Source organism: Alexandromys fortis, unplaced genomic scaffold (genome assembly GCF_014885135.2).
Source record: "Alexandromys fortis isolate MF-2015 unplaced genomic scaffold, M_Fortis_MF-2015_v1.1 scaffold_171, whole genome shotgun sequence".
Classification (NCBI taxonomy): Eukaryota; Metazoa; Chordata; class Mammalia; order Rodentia; family Cricetidae; genus Alexandromys; species Alexandromys fortis.
Genome location: NW_026068066.1, coordinates 2,650,027 through 2,669,457, shown reverse-complemented (window position 1 = coordinate 2,669,457; position 19,431 = coordinate 2,650,027). Strand labels below are relative to the sequence as shown.

General features: G+C 49.9%; 1 protein-coding gene and 1 long non-coding RNA gene across 25 annotated transcripts in view; one reads left to right on the top strand and one right to left on the bottom strand.

The window, feature by feature from the left end:
* Smco4 (single-pass membrane protein with coiled-coil domains 4) overlaps window positions 1-19,431 on the top strand; it is a 54,559-nt gene that overhangs the window by 33,473 nt on the left and 1,655 nt on the right. For 2 of the 24 annotated variants that reach the window (XR_007588448.1, XR_007588437.1), the window contains 5 exons: window positions 1,156-1,257; window positions 13,189-13,270; window positions 13,758-13,819; window positions 15,830-15,920; window positions 17,023-17,145. The exons of 9 other annotated variants lie outside the window; for them this stretch is intronic. The gene's annotated coding sequence lies outside the window, so the exon portion shown is untranslated. 13 more of the 24 variants (XR_007588449.1, XR_007588436.1, XR_007588450.1 and 10 more) reach the window with 10 other exon arrangements.
* On the bottom strand, window positions 3-2,317 carry LOC126487651 (uncharacterized). The gene is made up of 3 exons (XR_007588457.1): window positions 2,239-2,317; window positions 1,162-2,184; window positions 3-972 (listed from the first exon to the last, which is right to left on the bottom strand). It is a non-coding gene; the product is annotated as an uncharacterized lncRNA (long non-coding RNA).

Here is a 19,431-nt window from a genome sequence, read left to right as displayed (position 1 = left end):
AAACTACTCATCCTTAGGAAGATGGCGGATATGCCTCCTCTCTGCTTGGCTTGCTCTCTTCTCGCTCGTCAGAGGCCTTTGTCTGCACAGGGTTGGTTTTGAACTGGGGTTGAACAAGAGGCGGCCTGATGTGATGTTTCAGTCTTACTGTGGTTGTGCCTGGCAGACCTCTCATGTGAGCCTCTGGTCTGCTTGGTGAACAGTTTCATGGAGCTGTCTTCTTACCTCAACATTTCACTGTAGAGTAGCTGGTTCCTTTTCTCAAACCGTGTATGTACCTGCAGTTATTCCTAAGAAGCTGCTGGCTGTCCTTGGGTGACAAGTCCCAGCCGTTCCTTGGTGACCATAGCCACACAGTCTCTTGGGTCTAAAGTGCCTTCCCACTTGCTGGTAATCCTACACCCAGCATCCAGCTCCCTTCTCTCAGCAGTCTTGGGAGACAGGCAGGCATATGGTAGCCTTTCATTCCAAGTCAGCAAACCAGCTCACAAGTTCAGAGCTTGTTCCAAGGGCACGAGCCATGGTGGACATAGTCTGTTTACTCCCTTCCTTGTAACATCGTGGTCTTCTCTTTGGAAACCATGGCAGTCTGCTTGTGTAAAGAAACCCGGAGCCCCACCCTTCCCAGCCTCAAGTGGCTTTCAGGGGATTTTGCTGTCCTGTTGACCCTGCTGTTTCTCTATCGCCAGCTTTCCTCTACAGCCAGGAGCCTCCTCGGGGTCCCTTCCAGTCAGCCTTGAAAGTGCCCTCTCCCACTTAGGGCTCATTTACATGCTGGGAGTATAGTTGTTTCATATGAACGCTGCATGGTCATACTTCATAAATCAGCTGAAGTCAGTGTCCTATCAACGATTCTGCTGCATCTGATGAGGTTTTCTTTTTCATTTTTAAAATAATTGCAAATGCTCCTGTCAATCAAGGTGGCACTGCACACTGAATTGCTGTGTGGAGTTGTTTAGTTAAATGCAATTTCTAAAAAAAGAAAAGAATCAACTTTTAATTAGAAAGCAGATTGTCAACTGACATTTGATGTGTCCTTTGATGAGGAAGTTGGAAAACAGATGCCACAGTGCTAGGCCAGGTTGTAGTCCAGAAGGAGGCAAATTCGCTTGAGAGCAGGATGCAATTTCAATGAACCATTGTTTCCTGAAATAGGCTGACCTTTCCGGTCTCTTCAGTTGGAAGGCTTTCCTCTGTGTTTGATACCAGTTGCCCCGGGACTGAACGGAGCCCTCTAAACAGGCCCATATTCTCCAGGTATGAGTTGCAGGGCCCGTGACCAATACCACCGCTCTGTTCCTAGTAATACCTGAGGAGAGAGATCAGCAGAGCTCATGATGCTGTAACTGAAGAATTTATTGTTGGGCTGTGCACTTATAGTCGTAACATAAAGCAAATTAAAAGAAGATTTTATTGTGTATTTCCACCATATATTGTCCTGTCACATGGAGGAATTTTCATACAAGTATTATACTTAGAGTACTAACCTCCCCCATGTCTCCACTGTCCCCTTTCACCCGTTAGTCCCTTTCTTTCCCTGGACAATTTTACTTCATGTGATGTATACATATATACATCATTTTATATCTCCATGAAATCTAGGAAGCACAAAAAGAGAAAACTGAAATTTGTCTTTCTGAGACTGACTTAATTTACTTAATATGACTATTTCTAGCGGCATCCATTTTCTTGCAAATGACATAATTTTGCCTTTATGGCCGCAAAAAAATTCCATATAAACCAAATTCTTTCTCTCCATTCCTCTTGTCATTAGATACCTAAGGGTTTTTGTTTCCTTTGGGTACCTGTGATGCTGGGGCTGGGACAGAGGCAGCTGCGCTCCTCCTAGTTGAACTTGGTCTCGCTGGTTGCACTGCATCCTGAGCTGGCGCAGTGGCAGGGACACTCAGTGAGAGAAGATGACAGAAGCGTCAGCACAGAGACCCCTCAGGTGCTCGTCATTCCCCATGATTCCTTTGTGCTGTCCCGTCCTTTCTGTTTCTTGTTCAACAGTTGGCAAACCTGGGTATGGCAGGGGCACCTCGAGCTCCATGTGGCCATGGTTTAGCTCTTCCCAGATCTCTGCTCTCCCTCCTCACAAATGTCTGCCCTCCCTCCCTCCTCACAGATGTCTGCCCTCCCTCCCTCCTCACAGACCTCTGCTCTCCCTCCCTCCTCACAGATCTCTGCTCTCCCTCCCTCCTCACAGATGTCTGCTCTCCCTCCCTCCTCACAGACCTCTGCTCTCCCTCCCTCCTCACAGACCTCTGCTCTCCCTCCCTCCTCACAGATGTCTGCTCTCCCTCCCTCCTCACAGATGTCTGCTCTCCCTCCATCTTATCCAGGTGGAGAGTGGTTCCCTTGCTTTTCCTTTTAAGCCAAGACTTGGAGAGTCATCTGGGCCTAGTTGCCTTTTCTCCTTCCAATCTTGAAGGCCTCAGTACTTTTCTCAAAGTTAATCTCACCCTCATGCACTCCTTCCCAGTCCAGACCAGCTTCCTGTTGTCAGCTGGCTGCCTGGCACTTCTCTGTCTCTGTCCTGACCCTCCCTCTGGGCTGAGAGTTATCTTGACAGTACAACCATTGTTCTTCTTCCTGCCCTTGGATGGAGCCTGTAGGCTTGAGGGGACTGTGTGCACTGAAGATTGCCATAACGCTGATCTTCCTAGTGCAGGAAGATACTGTCAGGCTTTCAAAGGCCTAAGTGGGATGGCTGTGGTGTTATAGGACATGGAACGGGGTGGGGGTGATTTGTTCCCAAGAATTACGGAGTTTCAATTCTTAGACCTCAGAGGTGAATCATTGTTTCATTTGGGATTTTGATAAGCTCACAGCTGCTACATACTGAAAAAACATTTTAACACCTCCTTCCTTCCCGAGTGACCCTCTCCCTCTAATATTCTTGGCGTAAGAATGTTTAGTAGCAACGTCACTCGGACTCATGACTACATCTAGTGGTAGAAAAGAGCAAGACCAATGTCCTGCAGAGGAGGAAGAAGGCTCAAGCTGGCAGATTGGCCCTCCTGTTAAACACATTCTTTTCCGCAGCATCTGCTGTTCTTATCTGACCTTGAATTTTCTCTGGTGTGTAGTTTCACAGTCCAGCACGGCTCTTTACCTAACACCCCATCCTCACCGGCTTCCTGGTCAAGATAATGAACAGGGGATAGTGATTTGGTGCAGTGTACTCTCTAAGGAACTCAGCTGTCCTGTGATCTTAAATTTGAAATAATATGACTGATGAATCATGACAAAAATGACCACGATTTGTCTCACAAGGAGAGTTCTACGGGTGTTGCAAGCACTGTGGTTGAGTTTATGCCCAGTGACCCTAGGTGCTCAGGTGACTCCTTCCTCACCTTCGGAATAGAAAGTAATGTGAACTTTACGGTATGTCTTAAGGGGAACTGCCAAGCGCTTCAGACAGTAGGAGGTCCCCAGGACTGTTGGGGACACGTGGTGGGGCATGAGCTCTGGCAGGTGGGTAGGCGCTAGATTGTGGAGGACCTTACTTGTGAACAGGGTTAAACAAGGAGTTTGGCTTCTTTAGCTAGAGGAACATTGTTGAGAAATTTATGTTAGGGAGTTCTGGGTCAGATTCCTCTTTGGAATATGGCTGCCTTCTTCCTCACGTCCTCCCCAGCCAAAAGGCAGTGGTCTGATTCCCATGTTGTGTCTTTTAATCTATTCTTTTTTTTTTAAATACGTTTTATTGTGTGTTTGTGTTTGGGATGGAGATGCGCTAAGGCATGTGTGTGCATCAGAGAACATGTGTGTTTGTGTTTGGGGTGGAGATGCATTATGACGTGTGTGCACCAGAGAACAGCTTGAGGGGTCAGTTCTCTTCACCACGTGGTTCTTGGGGATCAAAGGCAGGCTACAAGGCTTGGTAGGAAGCACCTTTACCTGTTGAGCCATCTCTCCAGCTCCTTTGATCTGTCCTGTGAGGCCTGACCCCAGTTTACTGATTAACCACGAAGGTGACATGCCGCTGGATGCACTGGTCAGCGAGTGCCTTGCAGGAGTCTGGGGGCGGGGGCTTCTGTACTCTCAGTGTTACTAGCCAGGGCTCTGCTGTGTGTGGACATTCTGGCTTCAGGCTCCCTCGGATCTTGGAAACAGCACTCTCATGGTGCTGTGTCAGCAAAATCGTAACAGTTTCTAGCTGCTGGGAATCTATATGTTTAATGGTCAGTTACTGCTCGCTTGACTTTCTTGTTATTAGTCTGATAGGTTGGCTTTTAACCCTGCATATCGAGTAATGCTTTTTTATGAGAGTGATATTTTTATGCTGAAAAAGTTTCCAGCGACTATACTTTCAGACAGACATGAGGTTAGGTGAGTCATCTGTACCCCTCTGCTGAGGATGTTCACATCTCCCGTATCTGCTGCCACAGTGATTTTGAAGTTTGCTTTTGTTGGGAAGGGGAAGTGAGGGGGATGGGCGGGTATAGTACGCTTTACCCTGCCTGTGTGGGCAGCAGTTTTATATGGGGCTAGGCTTATTTTCATACCTAGGGCTTGAGAGAGTACTGAGTTTAGGAGAAAACACAGGTTACTCAACTGTTTTGGCAACCTTCAGAAAGAAAGATCAGGCCTGAATTCAAGGCTATGGGGACAGAGAAGAGAAGGGGACATAGGAGCAGAATCGGGAATGAGAAGGGCAGGGATAGAGTGTCTATGCCAGGAGTGATGCTGGGGAGGAGAGGTTGGGGAAATCCATGCTTTGGCTCCAGCAGTGTTAACAAGAGGAGTAGGCTGGCACCAGTCAGATGGGAAAGCTTGAAGTAGCAATGTTTTCCCACTCTGTACAGACAGATATGCGACTGTGGATGGGCCATGGTCCAGGGCCAGGTCCACACTTCACACGTGAAGGACCTTGAAGGCCCAGCCACATCAGCACCGTGTAGCATTGGCAGTTGGAGTCAATAGGCCTCTTGGTTGAGTGGCCCTTGGCTCTGTTGACATCCTGACATTTGGGGGTTGAGGGACTGGGGGGCAGGTCAGATGGGCACTGAATGTCAGTGGGGACTGCAGCTCTGCCTTCCCTGGGCTATAGAGAGTTCAGATTCTAGGTTTATTACTGTAGGAGCCTGGTGAGCCCCGTCAAGAGCACGTTAGCAGCGGGGAGTGGTGGCGGCAGTGGGCACTGACTGACTTAGGCCCTTGGAATGGACTTATTGACAGTCCATTCCATGCTAGAGGTCTCCGTGGGCAGAGGCCATGCTAACCTGGAATACTGGGAAGTCTAAGATGAGCACCTTCTGTGCTCTAAAGCCTTTTAGTTCTGTGCAGTTTACCCAGGCTGCCCACCTCGATACCTACTTTAGAAAGTCAGCTTAAAGTCCAACCAAAAGATGGCATCTCAATTTAAGGCTAAATTGTTATCAACTTGTTATTGACAAATGAACCTTAGTAGCTCAAGGTCCTTGTCTGATGGGGCCATTTTCTGTCTCCCACCCCAAGACCCATTCTTAGGAAACTCCCAGTGAACACACACTGCTATCCCAGGGAACAACACTATTTGGTAAACATTTAGAGCACCCAGTTCACTGCCTGCCTTTTGCAAAATAGTTTAACTTTTTCAGGAGTCTGGGGCTACCGTGAACCCAGATTATAAGCCTCGAGATGTTGCCAATCACCCTTCAGTCTCTTGAACCCATCTATCCAGTCCTGCAGCTTTCCAGGCCACTGAGTGCTTCAACCTTTCCCTGTGCTCCCGGCTTGTCCCTCTCACACAGCACACAGTTGTCTGTGATCGTCTTCCTCAGTCAGAACTGGAGTCCGAGACCAGGTCCACCACCGCCATCGGACGCGCGCGCAGAGTTGCTTTGTGTCTGGTGAGTCGTGGCTGTTTCCAAGACCTGGCAGGCAGTCATCACAGTCACCGCAGGCAGTCAACACCAGGCAGACAGTGGATGGAGTTTGCCAGTGAATCTGCGCATGTGGGTCCCGGCACATTGGTGCACGACGAATGTCTGTGGAGTAAATGAAGTGTGGTGTGAGTTCTTCTCTGTCTTCATCTCCAGGTCCGGCCCTGCAGGTCATTGAGCCCCAGTTTCTTTAGAGATGAAGGCCCACATGCAGAGTTTTGGGAATAGAAAGTTCCATTCTTTTTTGAAAAATGCAGGCAGCCCTTCACTTTTTGATGTATCTGCCATCAGCTGGGATCTGTGATTTACTTACTATACTTTAGCTTAGAGATGGATTTTTCATTTTAAAGGTTCACTAGACACTGATGCTTGTGGTATTTTGGTTGTTGATGAAGTCTGTGCCTGTAAGAACCGAGGGCTGTGTTCATGTCTAGAAAGGAGAGGGGAGTGTGTCCAGATCTGGCCTTAGAAACATAGGGATGGGCTGACAGGTTCTAGTCAAATTATAGTGTTCTTATTTGGGGTACCCCATAGTGCATCTGCTGTGGGTGAGATGGCACCACAGCATGAAGTGCATGTCCTCTTGAGGAGCATGTTTTGATCTGGAGAAATGACATAGAAAGAATATTAACCATGGATAGTGTTGGATGAGAATTTAACAAGCTTATTAGTGAAGCAAAGGCCATGGAGCCAGTCTGCTCAGGTTTGACACTGATCCACTACCTGTTTGTGCTCTGGTGTCTGGGCCAATTCTTGAACCTTTAAACTGGCTTTTTGTCTCTGGGATGAGGGCCTGGTGCCCAGGGAGAGCTGGGGGCCCGAGGATGTTGTCAGGGGTCAGTGGGAGCCACGGATGGCTTTGTCGTGATGTCTGACACTGTACAAACAAGGCTAATGTTACAGATGATGTCTTGACATTTGAAGACAATAGAGCAGACAAAATGGAGTTTTATTCTTTGGCTGCCTGTGCTCCAAGCCTGGCCTTTAAAGAAGGATGACTCTGTTCTGTCTATTTCAGATGGAGAAATTAGAGAAATGTTGTCTTAAACTAAATACATGCTGTTGGCTAGTCTGCACCTCTTCATGAAGTCTCCCTGGAACCTGGCTTTAGTCCTAAGCTGTTGTAGAGTTGAGCTGTCATTGGCCAGGGATGAGTTGGTCTAGCGTGGAGTGCCTGCTGTCTTAAAGTGTCTAACTGAGTATTGGGTGAAGCTGAGGTGCTGTGGGTTTGCATAAGGATTTGTCACTGAGGAATGGCGGCGTAGAAGAGCTGGTCTCACTCCTGGGTACCTTCACACATGTGATGTCCTTTCTGTCTCAGGGAAACCTGTTTATCAGGTAGAGAATGCTCCAGAATAGAGAGAACAGCAGCTATCGTGGGCCTGTGACCCAACTGTAGAATTTCTTCTGCAGCCTGCAGTTCCTCTTCTGCCTCCTTTGACCTCTTCTAAAGATGGAGAGCTCCCTGCCTCAAAAGCAGTCCAGGCTAGCCCCCTGTAACTTCTGTCCAGGGGTCAGGGTTCCTCTGGGGCCCCAGCTTTGACCTCAGCTCACTCACTCGATCATGGGAGGTGTCTGTGAGACCAGCCTGTGCTCGTGAGGTCTCCCTTTCAATACTCGGACACTTCTGGGCCAAGATTATTTTTTCATAAGCAGGCGAGTTATGCAATTGTAAGCTAGTCTGGGAAATGTGGCGATAACTCAGACTGAAAAGGGAGGGCTGTGGCTTAGTGGGCGTGGTAGAGCTGAGATCTGGTAGTGTTTGCTGACAGAGCAGCTGTCTCACCTTGTTTAGGATGCTATGCCTCAGCCACCACAGCTCTCCAGCAGTTCCATGCCCTTCCTGAGCAGGTGCTCTGTGACTTCCCCTACTCCCTCTCTTTGCCTGCTTTCCATATTGTTTTTCATGCACAGTTAGTTGTCTTGTCAGTGTTTCTGTCCTGACGAGAGCTGATGGGTAGATGCTTGCATTGTGCTCAGTATGCAGCGGGTCTTGGCACACTTAGCTCCCCAGGTGTAACTGCTCACTGGAGCATAGAGAGGCCTAGTGGCCCACTTGTAGCTATAGACCAACAAATGGAAAAACCAGGGCTCTGCCAGTCCTCGCTGAGTAATTGTCTGCTGAGAGGTTTGTGGGGGGCTGCATGTTCCTCCTTCCTGCTTGCCCTGCCCCCACCACAGCTGCTCAGAGGCTCTGATGACCCACCTGTGGTCACATCAAGTGGGCACTCCTTCTTCCCCAAACCCCTTCTTCAGTTGGCTTCCAGGGCATCCTGCTCTTACCCATTTTTTCCTGATTCTCTTTTATCTCTTACCAGTTTCTTTTAACTCCCCAAGCTCCAAGCATTGGTTGGCAGCAGGGCTTGGTTCTCAGACTCTGTTTTGGCCTGCGGCTACTCATGAACTTTCTGTGACCACATTTCATCTCCCATTATCTCCTGAATCCAGACCAGCTCCTTGAACTGAAGGTTGGGTCCTGTCCAGCTGCCTACTCAGGGTCTTGATGTAGTCTGTCAGGATCTCAGAGTTGACTCACATGTCCAGGTTCCTATTTCTCTGTATCCCCCACTCCTCCAGTGTCTTCCCTACCGAGCTCTGTTTTTCTCATGCCGCTCTCCCTATCTGTTGGCCTCTCTAAGTGCACCCAGCATGTGACCACATCTGCCCTCGCTCTGGACCAAGTCCCCATACCACATGAAGGGTTTGTTAGTTTCACCTGAGTCCCTTGTTTCAGTCTTTGCCTCTAGTGAGTTTTTCTATAGAGTCCTTATTATAAAATGTTAGCAGATGGCTCCTGGGGCCTCACGTGCCCTTGGCCTGCTCCCACTTTCTGATCGTTCCCCATGATACTCTCCTGCCCTCTGCAGCCTCACTGGCCGCACTGTCATGCTACGGTGTGCCCGACATGCCCACCAGAGGGACTGACTTTGCTCTGCTGCCCATCTGGAAGGTCGTCCCAGAGATCTTGACGGGCTGTTCCTCACCTTCTTCCAGGCTCTGGTCCAGGCTCACTTTCTTCTGAATCCCTCTGCCACCATTGGCAGAAAGTTGGCAGCTTCCTGGAGGCTGGGTGTCTGCCTTCTCACATCCCCTGTGAAGGAAGAGCACTTGCTACTTAGGGCAACATTTCTGCCCGCGTGGTTCATAGCTGGCTCCTTGCCATTGTCTGAGTCAAGAAATATTTGAATGAGAGGTATTTTTATCTCTGATTTGCAATGAAATAATTGAAGGTCTAAGAGGCTAAGTGTTTGGCCAGAGTCGCCATCCCTAGAATTACTGGGCTAGAGCTGAGACCCTGCCGTGTCCCCGATTGCTGTGTGTGTGTGTTGTCTTTTCTTATTGCAAATGCCACACAGAGTGGCTGTGAGGATAAGAGGGATAGTGCACAGGAAAGCACTTTGCAAACCCCAGTTTCTAAGACATGTAACCTGCCCAAGGCACTGAGAACCCTGGATGCCCACGCTGCTTCTGTTCAGCAGCCCCCAGATTCTCCTGTGTCCTGGGACTTCTCTTTAGGCATGACTGTTTCTGGTGTTGTCAAATTTTATCTTTTCTTGGTCCTTCTGCCCTCACTGTGAGGTGTGCTTCTGTGTGTAGTCCTGATCTCCTATACCACACACACACACACCCCTGGCCTGTTAGCCAGAGGGGACGGAGGAGCAGGCTCCTGCATGGCCCTCACTGTTTGTTCTTGTGTGTTTCCAGGAAAGCACTTAGGTTAGCCGCAGGAGCTCAGCGGGAGTCTCTTTCTCAGTCTCCCTAGCAGCCTGCCTGCCCCTTGCCCCTACTCTGTGGAAGGGTGGAGTGAAGGAATCCCAGTACACAGTAGGAGAAAAAGGCCATGCAGGTCTTAGCCGGCTCCATAAACTACCTTCTTTGGTATTGAGCAATGAGACCTACACTGAGAACAGGCCAGCCATCTGCCCGGGACCTGGTTCCTGGACTCTCCATGTGTTGAGTGGTCAGATACAGTTGCCATAGTCCTCAGCTTCTTACTATGGACTCCAGGCCAGATCAAGCTGTAATTGGTGAGCACAACTCCAATTCTGGGCTGTCTCCGTGCTGGCCCTTGTCAGTGTAGTGCTGGGCAGAGAAAGCTACACTGACCCACAGGGGTTTGGAGCTGCCTTGAGTTCGTACTCACTATGACAGGATGCAGCCTGGCTTTTTACCTGGCGCTGCAGCGTAGGCACCAGCAGGATTCTCGGGCTCACAATGACGTAAGTGGTGTCTCTTCAGAAACTGGAGTTTGCAGAGAGCTTTCTGGCCTGGTGCTCTTGACATCAGCACAAGCCTGCCTTGAGCTGGACTCTGTCCGTAGCAAGTGAGACAGCCTGCAGGCCTCACGTTCTTCCTGTGGCCTCAGACTGTAGAGCCGATGAACAGGACAGGTGGTCCAGAGGCTTGTGGAGAGGATGCTGCTGGCCGTCTTGGAGCAGCCGCATGGAGCAGCACCTGTCCGTAAGGAGCTGGGCTGGACACACAGCTGGGCCTGTTTGGGACTCGGGGCCTGCAGCTCCCAGCCTCAGTTTCCTGTCTGCATGTTTGTAGAGTGCTATTGGGGAGGGCTTGCCTGGGAAGCAGCAGCTACTGTTCTCAGTTGTGGGTGACTGGTGGCCCCATGGAGTACAAAGAGGGTGAGCTGCTTTCAGTCTGTCCTGAGTTCAGATCTTAGTCAGTTATTGCTCATTAAATGTTTCATGCATGTTTACTGTGGATTTTCACCGGACTTGACCTTGTGCTGGTTCCCTCACAGTCTTTAAACTTGGAAAGTTCATTGTGCTGATCTGAATTTCTTCCATCATGTAGAATAGTAGAAGTGGCGATCCTAGGGACCATGGTCAGTGTGAAGCGAGGGCTCAAAGTGGTCCATAATTCCTACCTGCGTCTTCCCATTCTGACGGTTTGCTGAAGAACTGCCTCAGTTCGGCCTTCGTCCTCCATCCAGCACATTTCTGCTAAGTGCCTGTTACTCTCAGTGTTTCCCGACAACCCAGGGGGTTCATTTGCCGTCCCCGAGAAGTGGGGAGTAAGTGGCAGAGGCCCAGCCAGTGAGGCAGTGGCCACCAGCTTGGGCTCTTGTAAAGGCACAAATTGAGTCATGAGGTCACAGATAAGGAGCCATTTCTTCTGCCAGGAGAGTGTCGGGAAGGTTATGAGTGAGAGTTGACCAAGGTTGGGACGGGCTGTGGCAGCTGATGGTGCCCAGAAGAGGGTGCCCAAGGGGAAGTACCGGATTGATTGTGAGTATAGGTGCCCAGTGTGTTGGTGGCCATGGGTCATGCCGCTTTAGGAGGCCTGGGAAAGCCAGTGGTGCTGGGCTGTGAAAACCCTGGGGAGCTGTCACTGCGGTGGGTGAAGCCCGTGTTGCTGACATTTCCAGGAGGGCAGAGCCTAAGGCTCCTTATAGCACCGTTTGAGCTCAGCAGTGTCTACGACAAGTGTTGTACAAGCTACTGAGGGAATGAAAATGCTCCTAGGAGCCAAATTAAGACAGGGAACAGGTGAAGGCAACTCTTTGGGTATCCAAAATATTATCATTTCAACATGCAATTTTTGGCACTAATCTACCAAAATATGGTCTGTATTAAGCAACATGGCTCATTTTGAAGATCTGTCAGTTTAAGGTTTTATAAATTATGTGAATGTGTCTCTGTGTGGGTGTGAGCAGGTGTGTACGGGTGTGTCTGTGGAGGTCAGAAGAGGGCATCAGACTGTGTGGGTGTGAGCAGGTGTGTACGTGTTGTAAGAACTGCGGGTTGCATTCTGACACCCAGCTCCCACCACCGGCTAGCTTTACCCAAAATAACAACACACAAACTGTATTCTTTTAAACACTGCTTGGCCCATTAGCTCTAGCCCTTACTGGCTATTCTGATATCCCGATCAACCCATCTCTAATAAACTGTGTAGCACCGGTCTTACTGGGAAAGATTCAGCATATCTGACCTGGCAGCTTGCTTCATGGCGTCTGCCCGGGAGAGGGGAGCATGGCCTCTGAGCTCACTTCCTCTTCCTCCCAGCATTCTGTTCTGTTTACTCCTCCCACCTATGTTTTAACCTATGAGGCCAAGCAGTTTCTTTATTACTTAACCAATGACCTTCCTCCATCATGTACGGGTGTGTCCGTGGAGGTCAGAAGAGGGCATCAGACTGTGTGAGTGTGAGCAGGTGTGTACGGGTGTGTCCGTGGAGGTCAGAAGAGGGCATCAGACTGTGTGAGTGTGAGCAGGTGTGTACGGGTGTGTCCGTGGAGGTCAGAAGAGAGCATCAGATTCCCTGGAGAAGGAGTCGCAGGCATTGGAGCTGCCCTGTGGGTGCTGTAAATGGAACTCAGGTTCTTTGCAAGAGCATTGCTCACTCTGACTGTGGCGCTGTCCTCCAGTCCCTCAGCAGGGTTTTAAATGCTCAGGCTTCAGTATTCAGTAGAGGGTTTAGTCGATCTGGGATGCAGGGAGCTGGAAGTAACAACTTTGTTCTGCAGAACCTGCTCTTGAAGGCAGGAACCAGCCTTTGAGCACATCTGCCCAGCAGCTGGTTTCTGACTAGGAGAAAATAAAGCACTGAGGATTCTGTCTCCCTTAGGTTATACGGTCAATTAAAAAAACAACAGTGTCCAATTCAGGCACAAGGACAGCCTCTCTGGGTAACAATCTTCTGAGTGTCCACCCTCAGGTCAAGGACAACTCTCTGGGTAACAATCTTCCGAGTGTCTATCCTCAGGTCAAGGACAGCCTCTCTGGGTAGTAAGCTTCCATGTGCTGTTCACTGGGCTCCGCTTTGGCCCATTGAGTACCCTGGACACGTCTAGTAGTAGGTTGGTTCTAGTGTTTCAGGAACTCCACAAAGCAGCCTTCATACCCAATCAACAGAGGATAATCAGGTTGTGAAAAATCCAGTGTCTTGCCTGGGTTCTTGTGACTCCATGCATGCGGCAGAACTGAGACTCAGCCCTGACCTCAACCAGGCTCTTATTTCCAGCTGTTTCCTGTAGCACAGTGTAGTGCGAATTTAATTGGTCTTAATAAAAACCTGGAGTCAGTTATAGGGGTAAAAGCTGAAAGATCAGAGAAGCAGAGCAGCCAGCCACTGGTTCTTACCTCTACAGAATCCTCAGACCAAAGGGGTGATCCTGTCCCTAAAAGTACTCAGACTGAATGCCGTCTCTGTGAAACCTCAGACTGAATCCTGAGCTCCTGTCTCTTCCCACCACATACTCCTCTCTTTGCCCAGCCATATCCCTTCCCATCTCCACCTTCCTAGTGCTGGGATTAAAGGTGTGAACCACCATTGCTTTACCCTGTTTCTCTTTTAGACTGATTCAATCTCGTATAGCCCAGAGTGGTCTTGAACTCACAACAATCCATCTGCGTGTCTCCCAAGTGCTGGGATTAAAGGTGTGTACCACCACTGGCTGGCCTCTATGACTAACTAGTGTGTCTAGCTCTGCACTCTGATCTTCAGGCAAGCTTTATTTGTTTTTTTTTTTTTTTTTTCAAGCTTTATTTGTTAAAGCACAAACAAAATACCACCACGGTTTCCCTACTGGGATTCAGTGTCATATACATTATGATCTCTGAAGTGGGGGGAAAGAGGTCATTGTAGAACATACAACATATATTATATATATATATGTATGTATCCATCAATGTAAACACGTATGGGAGACTAGATAGTTATAATTGAGCAAAACCATAACTGTAGCAGTTCCTCATCTCCTGCCTATACCCCTACCTCCAGGCTCCTCCCACTGGCCTCTTAGAAGGCTCCAGGGTTGGCCAGTTGCCATGGGCTTCCATTGGTGGGTGTGGGACATAGCCTATGAAGTCCCATTAGAATCAGGGAGAACTCAGTGTTTGTGATGTTTCTGTTTCCTTGGTGAAGGGAGCCAGAGGCTGCGGGTGACCAACTGGTAGCATCAACTTCCGTCTTACTGGGTGCGTCAGGTATGTGCATTGTGATCTCTAACTGGAAAAAAACGATTAAAGAATGTAACTGCCTCTGTGTAGGGAACTCTACTGGGGGCGCAGTTAGTAAGAGTGTGGGTGAAGGCAGGCCTGAGCTGTCGGGGGACACCTTCAGAAATGGCAAGGCCCTAAAGAGAGCTAAGGGCAGAAAGGTGTGTGGCGTGTGCCCACAGGGTGGTGCCTGTGCAGGCTTGTAGGCAAACCTCGTGGGTTGGCAGTGGGTTGTGTATCTCCCTCTTTGGGTAAGCTGGGAGCTCTGGGGCAATATTTAAATAGGGGCAGAACATCAGAGTCACATCAAGGTGAAGGCGTTTATTACCACCGAAACAGATGCCAGTAACCTCAGGACAGAGGCCCTGCGAGAGTTGGGTCCTCCCTGAGTGAAGCTGCCTTTCTGTTCCTGCTTCCCACCATGTCTTGGCTCCCCTGCTTTTGTCTCGACACTGAATTGCTTCTGTAGTTTCTTCTCACTTCACACGCAGAGCTTGACCAGCACAGTGGCTCCTCCTGATCTCAGAGTCTAGAACTGCAGGCCAATTGCTCCGCTTCTGCAGGAAGAAAACTATCCATTTGCAGAGTCCTGCAGTGTCCACAAGGTGCAGCCCTGGCCCAGGAGATCACCCGATTCAGGCCCTCAGGCTAGCACTTGGGGTCCCCAGCATAGAGAGGGAAATCCCATGTCATTTCAAGCCTCCTTTCCTTAGACCTGCCTCCTAACTGCAGCTAACTTTTACTTCCAAACAAAACAAAACAAGTGTTTCTTTCCAGGATCAATGGTCTGCCCTGGAACACAGGAAGCACAGGTCTACAATGGAGGAGACACAGGAGCCTCCTATATCCCCTCCAGGCAGGCAGAACAATCCCTCCTGTCTTTTTCAGTATGGACAGCCCCCATGTCTCCTCCTGAGAGAACCACTCTGTCTCCTGCAGTGTAGACCTGACGCTCCCGTGTCTCCTGAGTGTGGACCTGGCCCTCTGTGTCTCCTGCAGTGTGGACCTGGCCCTCTGTGTCTCCTGCAGTGTAGATCTGGCCCTCTGTGTCTCCTGCAGTGTGGACCTGACCCTCCCGTGTCTCCTGCAGTGTAGACCTAACCTTCCTGTGTCTCCTGCAGTGTAGACCTGTCCCTCTGTGTCTCCTGCAGTGTAGACCTGACCCTCTGTGTCTCCTGCAGTGTAGACCTGACCCTCGAGTCTCCTGCAGTGTAGACCTGACCCTCTGTGTCTCCTGCAGTGTAGACCTGACCCTCTGTGTCTCCTGCAGTGTAGACCTGACCCTCTGTGTCTCCTGCAGTGTAGACCTGGCCCTCTGTGTCTCCTGCAGTGGCCTTCTGTGTCTTCTGCAGTGTAGACCTGACCCTCCCGTGTCTCCTGCAGTGTAGACCTGGCCCTCTGTGTCTCCTGCAGTGGCCTTCTGTGTCTTCTGCAGTATAGACCTGACCCTCTGTGTCCCCTGCAGTATAGACCTGGCCCTTTGTGTCCCCAGGGCAAACCCATGATCCTGCCTCTCTTCATCAGCTTCTTTCCTGTGCTATTTACTCTGCTTTTCCTCTCTTCCTTGAAAAATGTTCTCATTTCTGCTTCTTCCATTCCCATCTTTAGCAAGAGGATTTTCTTCCATTCTGCTAGGCCCCAAACACCCCCTGCTTACCCTCTTACTAAGATAAAACCAGAAAACCCTTTTGGTCACACAGAGTCCTCTAGCAGAACTTCAAGCTGTCTGCACTTCACTTTCCAAAATGTGTGCTCTCTCTTTATTGTTCAGGAGATGATGTAGGTGTCCATGCCACGTGGTCATCAGCTGTGCGTTGAGTGTGTTCAGCCAGTTTGTTTTTCATGGCCAAATTCTCTCCAGGAAGGAATCAGCATACTCAGTTACATTCCAAAGCATGCTGTTTCTTAGACAAGTGAGAACAAGTTTGGGACATCAATAACAACCTGCAATTGTTGGTCTCAACCCATCTCATCCCCCACTGAAATCCTCCACAACAGGCATGGTGCAGTGACCAGTACGGGCAACTTAGATCTGTCTTAGTTGTCTTCTCAACAGTGACCTTGGCTTTCCTGATCCCTGCAAGGAGCGGTGAGCGTTTCTCTTCAGTTCCCTTTCCTCTTCTCCGTATCTGCTGCCCCACAGCCAGAGGAGTGAACCTGGGAAATACGATCTAGGAGATGGGCGGGGTCAGAGAAGGGCCCTAAGAAGTGGAACAAAGCTCTGGGGCCTATGTGAAGGTCTGGTGGATGTGTGAAATGATGGACACTCCTGATCTTGAGGGAGGGTGAGACGGTGATATGAGAAGAACCAGCCATCCTTTGTGTGGCCCATTTTCTTATGAGTTCGCCCGGTCTCCTGGATGATGACAGGGCTGGAAGGAGGGAGTCAGAAACAAAATATGTTCTGTTGATCCAGGGGTCTGAAGGTCAGACCTGGACTATTGAGTCAGCCTTGGCATTGCCTAAGGCCACTGGGTCCTTGGAGGACTGTTGTCCCCGGTAGTGGATCATGGCTACTTCTGCAGGGAGCTGGAGGACTCCCAAGAGCTTGGCTTTAAGGGGTCCTTTAACTATGGGAGTGCCCTTGGTAGTGAGGAAGGCCCTTTCCTTCAAGAGGACAAAGTAGATATGGGCTATTAAAAAGACAAATTTAGAGTTAGTATAGATGTTAGCCCGTTGACCTTTGGCTAGCTGGAGTGCTCAGGTGCCTTTTGTAAAGAGGCTCCTGTTGGCAGGTGGGTCATTTCAACTGTTTTAGTAGAAGTGACCTCTGCATATGCTGCCTGGTGGTTTTCTGATCTGTCTGTAAGAGAACTTCCATCAACAAACATGGCAAGTTGGAGGTTTTTAAGTTGTTGGTCTAGGAGACCAGGCCGAGGTGAGCGTAAAGCTTCCACAGCCTCTGGGCAGGAGTAAGAGGAAGGAGGTATGGGGTAGAGCCGACAGGAAGGAGGGTTGCAGGGTTTAGGGCAGGACTGGAGGCCAAGGTAATTTGGGGGTTTTCTAGTAACAGTAAGTGAAAGACTTGGACTCGTGAAGGCCCAAGGAGAGAGAGAGAGGAGTGTCTCAGAAGATCTGAGAGGCAGTGGGTGGAATATACTGTGATTGGCCTGGACAGGGTGATCTTGGGAGCCTCCCAGGTGAGTTCAGCTGCTGCTGCCAGGGCTCTCAGGCATGGTTGCCATCCACAGACGGTGAGGTCCAGCTGTTTGAATAAAATGTTTGGATAAAAAGACGACAGCCTGATTCTCAGGCCCAGCCTGTTGGGTTAGAACTCCTGTGGCCACTCCTGACCTCTCATCTGGATAGAGAAGGTAAGTCTTCATGGGGTCTGGAAGAGCAAGAGCTGTTAGAAGGGCTCCTCACAGTAGAGAGAAGCAGCTATGGATGATGGCCAAGTTGATGAGAGGCCTTGTGGAGGTCTCTCTGGCTGCCTGGTACAGAGGCTTGGCTGTGATGGCAAAGTTAGGGATCCAATGATGGAAGAACCCTAGCAGGACCCAAAATGAGAGGATTTGAGCCCCTGTAAATCCCACAGGGCCTGGACTCTCAGAGGTGAGGGTCTTAGGCCCCCGGCTGAGTTGAACACGCAAACACACCACTGTGGGAGAGCACAGCTGAGCCTTAGCTGGTGAGACTCGATATCCCAGGGATCTGAGGAAGTTCAGGAGCACAGAGGTGGCCTGTTGGGACAGAGGCAATGTGGGACTGCAGAGAAGATCACCAACCTATTGTAGAAGTGTGCTAGGACCAGGGTCAAAGGTCAATAGATCCCGAGTAAATAATGGGGGCCGTCCTGAAAACCCTGAAGGGAGAACAGTCCATGTAAGCTGTCTGGAGGACGGGAAGTCAGGGTCCTCCCAGGTGAAGGCAAAGAGGAAGTATGCATCAGGGTGTAAAGGGACAGTAAATAAGGCTTCTTTCAGGTCCAGGGCAGTAAAGTGGAAGGTGGCAGGAGGGACGTTAGATAGGAGATTGTTTGGGTTGTTAACCATTGGATGAATTGGAATAACCGCCTCATTTCTGAGGTGGAGGTCTTGAACCAAACGGTAAGCACCAGAACACTTACGCTCGGGAAGGATGGGAGTGTTGCAGGGTGAGTCGATAGGAATTAAAATTCCCCGAGATAGAAGGCGGGTGATAATAGGCTTAACAGCTCAGCAGTGGATTTCAGGAATAGGAAATTTCTGGAAGGGAAGGAAGAGGGTTCTTAAGGTCCAATGGGATTGGCTGGTGGTGAGTAGCAACCATGGCAGTAGAAATATCCCACACTTGGGGATCTACTGGATCAGTGAGAGTAGGGATAGGACAGTCTAGGGTAGAAACTTGTGAAGGCCAAGGTGAGTGTGACCCCCGAAGGAACTGAGAATATCTCTACCAAGTAGGGGTGCAGGGCGAGCAGGTGTGACCAGGAAAGAGTGAAAAAAGAATCGCCTGCAAGAATGCAGGGCAGGGACAGGGTCTTAAGTGGGAAGGAGCGGGTCCTGTCCACCCCATGACAGAAGTTGGTGAGTGAATTGTAGGACCCGAGTGAGATGTCAAAACAGAGTAGGTAGCTCCTGTGTCCAAAAGAAAGGTAATGGATTTAACCTGCTACCTACAGCATTACCCTAGGCTTGGAGAGGGCAATGGGCGTCACCAAGTCTGGGCTGCGGCAATCCTCTGCCTGAGTCAAGTGCAGGTGTGTGGAATGTCTCATGCAGCCGGAGCCCTCCCTGACCAGGGGCAAGTGGAGCCCTCCCTGACTAGATACGTGCTTTCCCCATCCTCCCCCTCTGGATCTCATGGTTGAGAGGTGTCAGGACCTGAGGAAGAGGCCCAACAACTGTTCTTGTGAACTTTAACACAGTGTCACAAAGTCTCGTCGAAATTCTTGCCTGGACTTTCTGTACTTCAAAGCATCAGTGCTGGGCAGTCACTATTGCAGAACATCCTGTAATGGATGCCCTACACAGTTAACCCACGAAGAGAAGGGGCTTGTTTTGACTCACAGTTTGAAGTTTCAGTTAGATTTCCCCTGGTGAGTACAGCATAACATGGTAGGATCCTGTGATAGTAATACTGGTCACCTTTTGATTGACAGCAACATGAGAGGAAGAGGAGGGGCTTGCCTCTGACCTGGGCCCCGCCCCTCAAGGGTTCAGCCCTTCTCAGCAGCACCATAGGCTGGATAGGGACCTGTGATAACTGGGCCACTGGGGAAGCACTTGGTGGCTATTGCTAGTACCCACTATTCCTAGATGTGTTATGGAGGTGTTGGAAAGCGAGGGGCAAACTTTCTTACTTAGCTGGGGCTGATGTTACGTCATCGGAGCACAACAGTTCTCATCGTCCTACCCATAAGATGGGGTGGAGCACACTTCAGGTGTTGGATGGGAACAGGAGCAGTTAGAGATTAGGTTCCCTTACAGTGAAAAGGGGAGGTATCAAGACCTGATTCTCTGCCACCCAGCAGGGTCACTTGGGTGTGAATGTCTTTTTGCTCATTAAGACATTGACAAGCCACCCCACAGCCCCAGACAATACTGAGTGCATGGTCTCTGGCATAAAAGTCTTTGTCAGAGGAGCCCTGGAGCATAGCCCTTCCTCACCTGCGGTGG